At 33.7% G+C, this 14,633-nt stretch overlaps 1 protein-coding gene across 2 annotated transcripts in view; it reads left to right on the forward strand.

Moving 5' to 3' along the window:
* The window catches only part of CSMD3 (CUB and Sushi multiple domains 3), a 1,383,361-nt gene that overhangs the window by 1,188,901 nt on the left and 179,827 nt on the right, over positions 1 to 14,633 (forward strand). The gene's annotated exons all lie outside the window — the stretch shown is intronic.

A 14,633-nucleotide genomic window follows, 5' to 3' on the forward strand; every position in this document is an offset into this window, starting at 1 on the left:
TGTTAGTTCAGGAGGTTTGGGTGTGAATCTCAGGTGCACGAGATTCCTTTAGGGTGACCTCGAGGCTTCAGGTTCCTTAGGTTCAAAATTGGGATAGTAATACCTACTGCTCAAGTCATCAAAATTAAACCAGGGACAATTAAACTCCTGGCAGCATAAGTAAGTGTAGTCAATGTGGCCATAAAAGAGTAACAGTAGATTTCATTTGTTATTTTGTGTGTGTGTGGCCCCGTTTTACACTTAACTGAATTTAAATGAATTATCTAATCCATAAATTAAACTCAAATTAACCTAAAAGAGTATTTGAAGTTCACAAGTTGAAGTTGGAATATTATTTAAAACATTATTACTTGTCATCTCTATATAAAAATATATATAAAATAGAATTTAGTCTAAGATTTCTAATATTTCTAATTTATAAAATTTATCTGTAATTCACATGTGACTGTTTTACAGCATATTGTCCAAAGGCTTTCAGTCTCTTTTTTATTTTGTAATATAACATTATGCCTAATAAATTATGATCATTTCTTTTTACATGTGATTTTTTTTTTTTTTGCTTAATGGTTATTGCTAATTAGGGTATAGCATCATTTAATTGTAAAGAATCTCTAACAACATGTAAGAAATTGAGTATAATAACTTATTTAGGATAACTATATTATAAGAAATATTTAAATATCAAAATTAGTATTAAAAAATAGAAGAACAGAAATTTGAAAATAAGCAAAAATTATCTGACAGTAATACATATTTGGGCAAAGTTGAATACTTTTAGGGGATTATATATGATATCCTTGATCCCCAAGGAGAGTTTTGACAAAAGCTCCATTAAAAACAAAGTTTTCTATTTTCCCTTTCTATTGAAGGGAAAAAAACAGAATGTTTCATTGATATTTTAAAATTACTTACAATGACTTTGTAAATAATTTAACCAACACACAATACAACATGCACAAATAATTTATGTTCCTTATTGATTCTTGATTACAATTACAATTATTCTTAATTCTTGATTACAAATTGATTTTAAATATTTAGTTAAAAGTTATTAATTATTCTTATTTTTCATATGTTAAGTGGGAACAAAAGTAAATAGGTGAGTTTGTTTTTTAAGCTCATATTTTTAGATGATCTTTCTATTTACCATGGTCAGGGTCATTACTACAAGTAACTTGGGAGGAATGGAGATGATGCCCTTTTAGCTCCTTTTGTGCTCAGATATAAAATGATTAATTTCCAACCATTTTTCTGTTGAAGACAATCCAAAATACATTTTGCACACAGCTTCTTTTAAAAGCTAAATGCTTTACACACTTATATGAATGCATTTTACCCATATTAAAAAAAACTTCTTTTATACTATAATATTAGATATTTCCATTGGAATTGTAGCTTGATAAGAAAGTTAGAATGTTTAGAATGATTGTCCACTTCACAGCTTCTGACATATCTAAACAGAAGAAACTTGAATACTTTATCACACAGTAGTTCAAGGGCTTTCACCCTCTAACAGCCAGTGGGGGAAAAAGATACAAATCTGATGAAACTAAGGCAGAACAAGTAATAATCATGCTCAGGACACTACATATATCCATATCCAATTTGAAAATACTACACTTCAGTATAAAAGTGTACACTTCGCTTTTTCCCACTTCTCCATCTTAGTGATCAACACGGACATGCCTTTTATGCCTAGAACACTACATAAAAGATTAAACAGTGTTTTCCATGCAGGTTTATTAACTAAATTATTCAAATCTAAGAACTTTAACCTCTCTTGTCCCAGTGAAGACCCAAACCCTGTTGGGATATGATTCTTGATATTAGCTTAGAATGCATTTTCCTACAAGGTTGATATTCAAATCATTCAGTCTCTTCATATTTCAGCTGTCTCAGTGAAACAAAGAACTGAGTGAGAAAATCACAGAATCACTTGTACAGTTAAAATGCTCTATAATTTTCATGAACATTGATTTGTCAAATTGATCTTGATAGTTAATCATTTTTACATTACTTGCATCAGAATGTGCATTTTAAAATATTAACAACCTGCTAGTAATATCCATGCCTAAGTTGTAGACTGGGCCAATGTGAGATTAGAGATAGTTATTAATCACTGCTGGTATTTATTAAATCATCACTAATTTTCCATAAGATCTAGTTCTTTGTTAATGAAAGGTCATCTCTCAAAAATTGGATTTTATTACTTCAATGGAGAATTGGTTTGTTTTAACATAGAATGTCTACCAGTTTTCTTCAATCAGTTCAGTCGCTCAGGCACATCCAACTCTTTGCAACCCCATGCTGTTGCAGTTGTAGCACGCCATGCTTCCCTGTCCATCACCAGCTCCCAGAGATTGCTTAAATTCGTGTCCATGGAGTTAGTGATGCCATCCATCCATCTCATCCTCTGTCGTCCACTTCTCCTCCTGCCTTCAATCTTTTCCAGCATCAGGGTCTTTTCCAGTGAGTTGGTTATTTGCATGAGGTAGCCAAAGTACTGGAGCTTCAACTTCAGCATCAGTCATTCCAATGAATATTCAGAACTGATTTCCTTTAGGACTGACTGGTTTGATCTCAGTTTTCTTAAAAGGAAATAAATTGATCTATATATACAGAAGTTTTGTATCAAATAGAATAGACACAAACACCAACAGACTCATTGCTTAGTGCAGTATTTTTATATAGTAAATAATAGCTATAGCTATATAGCTATAGGTAATAGCTATAGTTATTATTGTCTAAAATTAATTATTACTATCATAACTATAATTTTCATTTACTATAACTAATAACTATACTATAAATAATAATATACTTAATAATAACTAACTTAAAAGATATGGATATATGAATGAAATTTTATATGACTATTAAATGCTTTTGGTAATGATAATAATGATAATGATGTTACCAATAATACATGAGGAGGGCAACAACAGTTATGGTAAAGATACTAAGAGTAGGAGTGAGTGAGATTTGTTACTTCTGTTGTATTTAGAAGAGTAGCCCTTTCCAGAATAACATAAAATGTTATTTTTTTTCTTTTTATGTGGAGAAAACAGTTTGAGCTTGTTTCTGAAAAGAAAAAAAAATAACTATAGGAGAAAAGTCTTTTGGGGAACTGAAACAATGAATAAGACCATTTATCCACTAGTGCAGCTCATTCTGTTTCTTGAACAATGCATGTTAGGTAGATTTATTTCCATAATTCTGCAATGCTCCATTATATGTGTATATATTCCCTGTAGAAGTTTAAGGGACTAAAAGGATATTCATATAATCTGATGATTTGGACTAAATCACATATAAATTCTCTTTTAAAACTGATATTCTGTCATTCTTATTTGTTACCATTATTCAGTTCAGTTCAGTTCAGTTGCTCAGTCATGTCCAACTCTTTGTGACCCCATGAACGGCAGCACGCCAGGCATCCCTGTCCATCACCAACTGCCAGAGTTCACGCAAACCCATGTCCATTGAGTCGGTGATGCCATTCAACCATCTCATCCTCTGTCGTCCCCTTCTCCTCCTGCCCTGAATCTTTCCCAGTGTCAGGGTCTTTTCAAATGAGGCAGCTTTTCCCATCAGGTGGCAAAGTATTGGAGCTGTTTCCGTTATTATGACTACTATTATCTGCTGAGTATCACATTTGACAAAGTTTAGAAAAAATGAGTGGTTAATTTCATTTATAAAGCAGTATTGACTTTAAATTTTGAAAGAAGAGATTTAAAGGTCACAAGTTATGATGTACATTTTTGTATGTTTGTGTTAATGTTATTGCGTGTATTAAGCACTTTCTGGGCAAGATGCTTTACATATCAATTTTCACAACAGTCCTTTGGAGTGGATATTATTTTGCAGGATAGGAAAAAGATTCCAAAAGGTTTAGTAACTTGTTTAAGGTCACACAATAGTAAATATCAAAGCTGGTCAAATCTAGGTTTACAAGACACAAATCTCAGGGTCTTTATGACTCATATTTTATTTTGTAATAATTATGAGTACAAAAGGCACTTATTAGATTTTGCTACTCCTTGAAATCTATCACTAAAAAGTATTGAGTCTACAGAACATAAAACTTATTTATTAAGATAACATTTTGTATAAATTATATAAGTGATATATATCTTTAAGACAATAGAAATTTACTCCTCTATTATTAGATACTGAATAATTGGCCATTTAGGACAAATGCATTTATATTAATATACTATAAAATGCCTTCTCTATTTTTCTCAAAAAAATCCTAAAAATTAATTATTTTTTCTTTTTAGTTCAGAATCTTTATCACGAATCTTAATTGTCAGGTTTTGTTGTAGTAGGGTTTCCTCAATGACTTTTGGGGCTCCTTGTTCACTGGTAAATTCCGGATTCTAAAGGGTAATGATTAAGACAGGTTCAAGACAGATTTGTATTCAATGAATTCAAATCTTAGCTCCTCCTCTTGCTGGCTTTCTATTTTTTGATAGTTGTCTTACCTTATTTAAGCATCCATTTTTTCCATATTAATAATGGAGATAACAGTGCTAACTTAAAAGTTGTTTTGAATATCAGTCTACCTGATATGTATAAAGAACTTAGCACAGATCTTTACGAACAGTAAGAATTCAACAAAAGTTACCAGATTAATATTATACTGTTTGCTTTTCTTAAATATAATGTCTGTTCAGTTGGTAAATAAATGAGTATATCAGATATTCTATTTTCTAAACTTCTAGCACTAGCAAATTTTCTTCCTTTAATTGGACATTTCTAATGGGCTCTTGTCCAGGAAAATAAATCTTAGCACATGGTAGGATTCTATCTATTTTAAGAGTAAATACACTTGGATATCCCTATGATGAATATGTACAAGCATGACTCTCAAGATGGTAAGGCAAGAGTCCAAATTAAAAAAGATTATTAGTGATGATTTTTTGGAAAAACAGAAACTCCTTTAAAAATGTTATTTAATGATGTATGCCCCCCATTTATCATTCTAAAAGATGGAGATTCTGTGAATTAAAGATACCTTAAGCAGTGGAACTTAGGGAATTCAGGTGTTCAGGGTGCTTTGCCTGCAGAAAAAGCATGGCACATGTAGGAGGCAATATGCAGAATATGGTTAAAGAATTCATTAAAAGAAAGAATTTTAACCCAGGCTTAATGGTGGATTCTTTGTGAAAGTTCCTGATATAAAACAGAAAAAGCTTCTCTGTTTGAAATAGGACTTAGGTTGATCAAGAACTATGTCCACGCATCAGCCCTCTCACCTCTAGAGCTGTCCTCTAAACAGAAAGCTGCTTGCTTTAGCAATTTCATACAATTAAAAACTCTCAGCAGAAACTAGATGACAGTAAAATTTTAATCAATTGAGTTTTGCCCTATTTTTATTCTCCCTGCCTCCAAAAAATCCATATTTTCCCATAAATACATGGCAATAAAATTAAGATAGAGGTCAGCTGACTCACTGGACAAGTCCCTAATGCTGGGAAAGATAGAGGGCATAAGTAGAAGAGGACACCAGAGGATGAGATAGCAGATGGCATCACTGATGTAATGGACATGAACTTGGGCAAACTTCGGGAGATGGTGAGGGACAAGGGAGGCCTGCATGCTGTAATCCATGGGGTCACAAAAAGTTGGACATGACTGGGCAGCTAAACAATAACAACAACAGAGATTTTTAATATTAAAAGACTTTAGTGGCATATCAACCAAAGGAAATTTATAAATTTTGTTTGGATCCTGATGTGGCAAATGCAACTATAAGAATAGTTCGCTTGTTCTTTTTCTTTTCTCTCATCCTCCCTTTGGAGAAAACTGGGGAAATGGAGTTAAGAAATTGTTATTAGGCAATAGAGATTATTTCTATTTTTGTTAGGTATAGTAATTACATTGTTTAAGGTTATCTGTTAACAATAAATACTGAAGTTTTCATAGAAAAAGTTATGGTATCAGATGTTGTTTTAAAGTATTCTCAGTTTGGAAATACAAGACAAAGGGTAAAAGAAAGCAAATGAAACAAAATTGGCATGTGGATTAGTGTTGAAACAGATGATGAGTTTGTGCATGCTAAGTTGCTTCAGTCACGTCTGACTCTGTGTGACCCTATGGACTATAACCTGCCAGGATCCTCTGTCCATGGGATTCTCTAGGCAAGAATACTGGAGTGGGTTGCCATTTCCTTTGTTTATTTTGCTAATCTCTCTACTTTATCTATGTTTGGAACTTTACATAGGAAAAAGCAATTCCACAATTTATAGTCTATGTGAGAATATTTTCATGACCTAAATCTCTCTAGCGTAGTTGGATTTGGCAGACATAATCTGCCAAATGTGTAGAAAAATATCTTAAGGTTAATTAAAGAAAAACACTAATCCAAATTGAAACTGAGGTAAAAGGAAGTGTTAATAGAGTTTTCCAACACTTGAAACTTTTAATTTTGCTTTTATGTTTTAATACTTTTAAACATACAGTAGAATTGCTTATTGTGTTTTTCTAGATTTAATTGCTTTTTAAGCATCGAATTAATTTTCAGCTAATGGGAAGTGTTACAACTGCAGAATTGAAAATAAGCTACTGGCTTGTAGTTGAATGGTTATTTGCTCCTGGAACAATTAAATAAAATTGAACTATATTTGTTACAAGAGTGTTTTTTTACAATGCCTATATATTTAAAATATGTCAAATAGGTAGTTTTGAAATTTTGTTTGTAAGCAAATGGTCACATTATAGACAGAAAACCAGCTTTAAAGAAGCCTGAAATAGATATTACAGATTATTCAGTAAAACTCGTTCATGAGTTGACAGAGTATCACACAAGAAATTGCTACAGGAAAATAAAGTAGGGCTTCATTTACAGTTATGAGTTTGAAGCAGGACTAGATTTTTGCACCTTGTAACTACTGGATAATTGGGTGCTGTGGTGAAGCAATGAATTTCTTTTTTAAATGACATGTTTTATTTCCTAATTATTACAAAATAGCAATATTAATATTTCATTATATTTATTTTCAGAGCCAGAATGATTTCATTGTTCTCTGTGAGCTGATAACCCCTAACTTAGAAATTGTTTCCTCTAGTGTGAGAAAACTCAGGAAGATAGAGAAGGACAGGGAAGCCTGGCATGCTACACTCCATGGTATTGCAAAGTGTCGGACGCAACTGAGTGACTGAGCAGCAAAGGCAGGATTGGCCCCGACATCTAGGATAGAGTTAAGCTTCTGTGTGGATATTTCAATCGCCCCTAGATAATTGGTATATCGTTCCCTTGACTCACTTTAACTAAATACTGTATGCATATAAAGTGCCTAATTGTGAGTTCAGTTTAATAGTATTATACAATAAAAACAAAAAGAGTGTGTGGAATCTCACTGATATGTGAAAATGTTAAACTTTCCCAAAATACTGATGAGACTCTCACTTATTATGTCAATAAACGCAACTTCTACCAAACATTACTAGTGATAGATGATGTTCTAGAAATAAGTAGCACACTGATTTTATTTGGCACTGATTTTAAAAGTTCTGCATTTTGGTACTTTTGAAAGTAAATTGTCATATATTTAACATATCTATATACTTACAGATATTTTTTTATAAAACTGAAGTTTTAATTGCATGCCTTGTACTTAATCTTTAAGTGAGACAGCTTTTGAAATCATGAGATATTCAAGTAGTAGTATAATGATCTCCTAAATGCAACCTTGAAGCCATTTACACAAGTTATTTCACAGCCAGAGCATAGAGAGCAAAGAGTTCTGTGTGTGTGCATGTGTGTGTGTGTGCTCAGTTGTGACCGACTCTTTGTGACACATAAATTAAGAGTTCTTTACATGTTATTAATTTTAAAAGGAAGTCTTTCACATGCATGGATATTTCTACACTAGTATTTTGAAATATTCATAAAGTTGAAAGTATGAGACAAAATTCATATAAAGCTAGACAAACTTTTTGATACCTTATGTCACTAAAAGATATTTTTTATGCTTTTGCACATAATCAAGTCCATTTCTAAACACATCTTTGGTTTGAATCTTTCTGTCCTGTCCATAGTGTAGGTGTACATGTGTTTTTCCTTCTGTGCTGTTTTGATGACTAAAGTGCAAGCTGAGCAAACTAGAAGGATGAATTATTAAAAATTTATAATGAAGTGACCAATCAGTTGAGTGCCTAATATTATCAAAATGAATTTAGGATACAAAAAAAATGTGTAGATTTTGCCAAAAGACTACCAGGCATATTGAGAATCATGCTGAGGTCTAATACGAATTTGTATGTTTCTTATGTTTCTATTCTTTTCTCCACCCAGACTCCCTTCTGTGTGAAACTATTTCTTTTGTGATGGAATTTCAATGCCTTTGAAATAAAATGGCATGGACTTAAGGTGAATAGAGTAAACAAAACAAAAGATGAATGCTCTCACCTTGCAGCCCTTTTCTTAGCCCTTACAGAAAGCTGCTAATTACATTTTCATATTTCACCCAAAAGTATAGAATGCAAAATCAAGCAGGTAGAGAAGTATTCAATAGCCATACTGAATTGAAAAGACAAATGAACATTGATTTAAATAGCTGTAATATTCTTCTGACTCAATCAGTTATATCAGTTCTATCATTCATTCTAAATATGCATGTATGGAAAACATAGAAAAGATATTATATTTAACATGAAAGGTCAATTAAATTTTGCCTGTCAGTAAACTTTTTGATTGAATTATTAACAATATATTAAACAAAAAAACTGAGTGATTAGTAACAGTAACGTATTTACCGCTATATTTCAGGCATTGTTCACTCTGTTTTACAAGTATCAATTTATGTAATATTCACATCCTATGAATTTAGGAACTTGTATTCCTATTTTACAGATGATGATGCAATTGAGGCATGAAAAGGTGAAGTGACTTCTTTGTGTGGCTCGTCCTAGATTCAATCCTTGAGAGTCTGATTCCAGAACCAGAATACCTCACTCTTCATTAGACAGTTTACTGAAATGCCCCAATTGAGACATTTCAGACCAATAGATTGCTTATATGAAAACATTAGTCCTTCTAAATCTGCTAAGCTGGAGATGCTGACGGTCTTTAAGCAGCTTTACCCGTTCTGCCAAGGAGTGAAGATACTGTGTATTTTTAGTACCTTGTCATCGTAATTAATAAGGCACTACCCATCTGACCCTGGTGACTCAGAGGTTAAAGTGTCTGCCTGGAATGCAGGAGACCCGGGTTTGATCCCTAGGTTGGGAAGATCCCCTGGAGAAGGAAATGGCAACCCACTCCAGTACTCTTGCCTGGAGAATCCCATGGCGGGAGGAGCCTGGTAGGCTACAGTCCATGGGGTCACAAGGAGTCGGACACGACTGAGTAACTTCACACTTCACTACCCATCCGACCACTAGAACTACCATTGCCCAGAAAGACCTACTAACCCACCTTCCTCTACCATATTAGAACCCTATACCTCAAAGCAAGTTTGAATCAGACCTGAATTTATTACAACCTCTTAAACATTTTAACTATTCACCACCTTTTCCTAAAGTGCTTAGATCAGCTCCCTTAGTCCTGGCTCAGTCTCACTCTGAGTTTTTCCCTTCATACACTAGCAATACATTGGAATGCTCTGTGACTATTTCCTTCTGAGAGAATAATACATTTGGCAAAACAAAATGAAACTCTTCTTTATTTGCATGAACTCAGTTTTCATTGTTTAACTCAATAACTCCAATCCAGATACTGAATAACAGTAACCATGTCCATGATTGTTTATTATCCTCATTTAAAGTTAATTAAGTGCTAAATCAGTGAGTCTCTGTACAGTGTTATTTTCATAGCACGAAAATGAAAACTAACATCCAAGAGTTTCTAGCTTGCTTAAGCAATGGTGGGACATTTCAGTAATACTCCAGAGTAGAGTTTAGTGGGAAAGGAGCTTTACCTTCTTTATTCCATTTTTTCTTATTTTAACAAATGTACACCCCTCTGGGCACTAAATGTAGTGTGCTGTGTCACACCCTAAATACTCACTGTACTATTTTCCACAATGTTTTTAGAGAGACTGTTGGTCTGTGCAGAATATTCTAATAATTAAGCCATACAAAGCCTCAGGAGTTTCTCTCTGCCATCCCAATGAAGCTTCTGTCATTATTTATTGGCTTACATTTGAAATGGTTAAATTAAGTAGAGTAGACAAAGTCCTGAAAGTTAAATGAACATGATTAAAGGAGTAAGGATTGGACAGAATACAGTGAGAACAGGAAACAAATGCTCTTTGAAAGTTTGGTGAGTACTTAAACCATGCAAACCTTCTCAATAAATAGAACCCTGCTTGTCTGTCCTGGTTGAATATGATACTGTAAAATTTTAATGTCAGGTAAACCTTGTTTCATATACAAACGAGTAGATAGACAAGATACCTGGTTTCCTTTTGAGTCTGTTTGCTCATGGGAGAGCAAATGAATGAACTTGGACAAAATTTTGAAGTCGAGGTAAGAATCCTAACCAACATGATCTAAGAGGTTTCTTCTATTGAAGTCATTTAAATGGACTATTTAAGTGATTTTTAAAAATCTAAATTATGGATTTCTTTAAAATGCAGTCTGGGACTCTGGCTCAAATGTTGCCCATTGTAAGTTGCTAGTAGAGCACTTGCTTTGAAGAATAGATTAAATGATTAGCATATCAATGATCTGTGTGGGAAGACATACCCAGAGTAACTCTGTTGGTTTATAGTTAATTTAATTGGCTAATTTAACACCTTATCATACATCGATTAAAGATAAGGAACCACCTAAATGACCACAAATATAGTTAATGAGGCCTGAAAGGAGGGACCCTTTTTGCATCTATCTCTCTTTAACCCCAGCACTTAATTCCTGGTACATCATAGAATATAATCAATAAATATTAGTTGAATTAATAAACTGTATTCTAGGATTAAAATATATGGAAATTAAAAGGCTCAGAAATAGTTTCAAATGTAATAATAGGTTATTTGCATTGGCTTCTTTGTAGCTATTTTTACATGTTTATTTCTGCCTTATTAAGCTTCCTTGTCTTCCTGTATCTAGCTTGCAATAATATATATAATATGATAAAAATTGATTTTTAACAAAAGAGTAAAAGATGTTTTTTATCATTTATTATGCATAAAGAAGGAAAATTCCTTTAAAATGGTGTGTCCTTTAAGAAAGCATTCAGGGTTTATAACCTACTCTAATAGCTTGAGAGCAAAATGCTTTTGATGTCTACATTAAATCCCCAGAGACAGAGAAAGAAGAGCTTGGAGCTGAGATGCAAATAATTCTGTTTCTCTGTCAGAAGCTAAGAAAAAGAAGAGAGTTGCTAATCATTCCAGAATGCATTTTCAGCCCAGACTTCGGGGGTTAATTGTATCCTTAGGGGGGAAAAGTGGTCGTCTAGCTATTAGGTTGAGGTATGAGATTCTAGACCAGTGTTAAAAAATATTTCTTTTTAACAGCATAATCATGACTTCTATACAAACCTAAAATAAATGTGTTAAATTTTGTATTTAAGTCATTAATTAATGAGGGACCTAGTAAAATGTTACAACAGTTCAAGAAAGAATTCAAATAGTAAAATAGATTGATGAATTGATAGACAGACATTAATAGAATACTGGAATTAATTTACAAATTTGCAAAATTGGTCTGTCCACTGGATAATAATGGATTAAATATGGCAGAAAGTGAAGAGGAACTAAAAAGCCTCTTGATGAAAGTGAAAGAGGAGAGTGAAAAAGTTGGCTTAAAGCTTAACATTCTGAAAACTTAAGATCATGGCATCTGGTCCCATCACTTCATGGGAAATAGATGGGAAAACAGTGGAAACAGTGTCAGACTTTGTTTTGGGGGACTCCAAAATCACTGCAGAAGGTGATTGAGCCATGAAATTAAAAGATGCTTACTCCTTGGAAGGAAAGTTATGACCAACCTAGATAGCATATTCAAAAGCAGAGACATTACTTTGCCAACAAAAGTCCGTCTAGTCAAGGCTATTGTTTTTCCAGTGGTCGTGTATGAATGTGAGAGTTGGACGCTGAAGAAAGCTGAGCACCGAAGAATCGGTGCTTTTGAAATGTGGTGTTGGAGAAGACTCTTGAGAGTCCCTTGGACTGCAAGGAGATCCAACCAGTCCATCCTAAAGGAGATCAGTCCTGGGTGTTCATTGGAAGGACTGATGCTGAAGCTGAAACTCTAATACTTTGGCCACCTCATGCGAAGAGTTTACTCATTGGAAAAGACCCTGATGCTGGGAGGGATTGGGGGCAGGAGGAGAAGGAGACAACACAGGATGAGATGGCTGGATGGCATCACCAACTTGATGGACATGAGTTTGGGTAAACTCCAGGAGTTGGTGATAGACAGGGAGGCCTGGCATGCTGAGATTCATGGTGTCGCAAAGAGTCGGACACGAATGAGCAACTGAACTGAACTTGCATTACACATTAGCCCCCATAAACACAGGTAACACAGAAAGAATGTGCTAGAAAATGTCTTGTTTACCAAAAAACAACATCCAGTTACCGTTTGGTCTACCTTAAAATCTTTCACATTTTCCTTCCTACTTTAGTCTGAAATAGGCAAAGGGTGAAGGAAGAAAGTGAAAGTGTTAGTTTTTCAGTCTTGTCCAACTCGTTGCCATCCTATAGACTGTAGCCCACCAGGCTGCTCTGTCCTTGGGATTCTCCAGGCAAGAATACTGAGGCGGGTTGCCATTTCCTTCCCCAAGGGATCTTTGCAACCCAGGGATCAAACCGAGGTCTCCCGTATTTGCCAGCAGATTCTTTACTATCTGACCCACCAGGGAAGCTGTTGCAAAGAGTACTATTCAGAACACTTTAGAGTCAAAGGACCTACTGCTATCTGAACATATGAAAACTAAGTAAATTTAGATATTTAGAGGCTGAATGAGTAGGCAAACAGAGGGGAAGCCATTTAATTCTTGATACTTTTGACTGAAAAAGGGAGATTTGCTTCAAAATTGTAATGCATCAGTTTAGTAAGCCAATAGTTAACCTGAGACTACGTAGGAAATCAGATCACTATGCAACTGCTCTTGAGTCTTCATATACAAAACACTTAATTCAACATGTACTTCAAAATTTCACTTTCATATAATGATTCAGTACCCTCTCAAAGTTTTTGCCTAATAAAAACTTTTTAATTTAAGATTTCTATTGACCATATTACTACAGAGTAAGGTTGCAGTTCAAGAGAAGTAGCTTACTGATTGCGTAATAAAGAAAGATTCAACACTCAACTCTCTCATCTCCTACCCAATCTCATCAGAGAATTACAATAACTACAAACTAATACCTCTGAAAAGAGTAGTTTTCTTTACTTAATATGATGTAAATATGTCATATGACTATGTCATTAAAAGCCATAGTCTCAACATACTCAATTTATAGTTGATACAAAAATATAGTCTACTGTAAAGAAGTAATAATTGAGAATAAGAAGCTTACAAAAAGGAAAAAAGAGGGAGTATTTTTTTTTTCCTTTTCCTTAGAAAAAGATCTTGGATCACTGTGTGTGTTAGTTAACACTGTATATGTTATTTGTAAATATAGTGGTTTGCTTGGAAATTTGGATTATTTGAGATATTTAGATGGGATCAGACCTGTTCAGGGTAGCATGGCCATCGACTATTTGAGATATTTAGGAAGATGGAGCTATTTTGGAGACAGAGATAAAGGATATTGCATTTTTACATTTTCCCCTAATGACTCCCCATAAAGATACAGAGAAAGAATGTTATCTGCCAAGAGTCTTGTTGCACAACCTACTTGACTTAGCAAAGTTCTGATGATTAGACTACCTTGATTTTGATGTGGTAGGGGGTTGGGGGGCACTTGGAAAGACAGTGGCAACATCTGCATTTTAACAGAAACTTTTCAAGATACATTTGAAATTTGATCATCCAAACATCAATCTAAACAAATGCAAAAACAGAAAACAAAAAATTTCTTAATATTTTTAGGAGTATTTTTGAAATAGCTTTGGATTTGGTAGACCCAAATATGGATTTTTTTAAAAGATCTGAACTGAAATTTTTTCATAAGAGTTGTAAATCATTAAAATAATTGGCTACATATATGTGATTTGATAGAAACATAAATTCGTTTCCATGACATCGAGAGAGTGTTTTAAGGAGGATAACTTATGAAATTCAGCCCTCTACAGTTCAGGAATTATCCTAAGTAACAACACTCAATCTGTGCTTATTTTATTTTACCCCACAAAGAACTGGACTGAGATCACCAGCTTATTTTAGCAAGCCAAAAATAAAGACATGTAGCTTTGTTTACAGTATCAGTGTCTATGGGTTCATATGCAAAACTCAGTATGTTTCAAATGAATAAACCCATATTCATATGACCACTGTAGGCTAACCATAACCTCTACTTAAGGGGTAAAATATGAAGAACTCTATAAATATTTGTTCAATGTAAGTTTAATTACAATATATGATTTTGAATTTATAAAAGCTGCCTTACTTTCACATTATTAAATGTTAAAAAAATCATACTCTTTTTAGACCCCTCAATTTTTCTATCCATGAAATGTTTTAAGTATGAATTTGATTACCTATTTCCCTTTTTTAAGACACAAAACACTAGTTG

The sequence above is a fragment of the Ovis canadensis genome, chromosome 9, assembly GCF_042477335.2.
Source record: "Ovis canadensis isolate MfBH-ARS-UI-01 breed Bighorn chromosome 9, ARS-UI_OviCan_v2, whole genome shotgun sequence".
Taxonomy (NCBI): domain Eukaryota; kingdom Metazoa; phylum Chordata; class Mammalia; order Artiodactyla; family Bovidae; genus Ovis; species Ovis canadensis.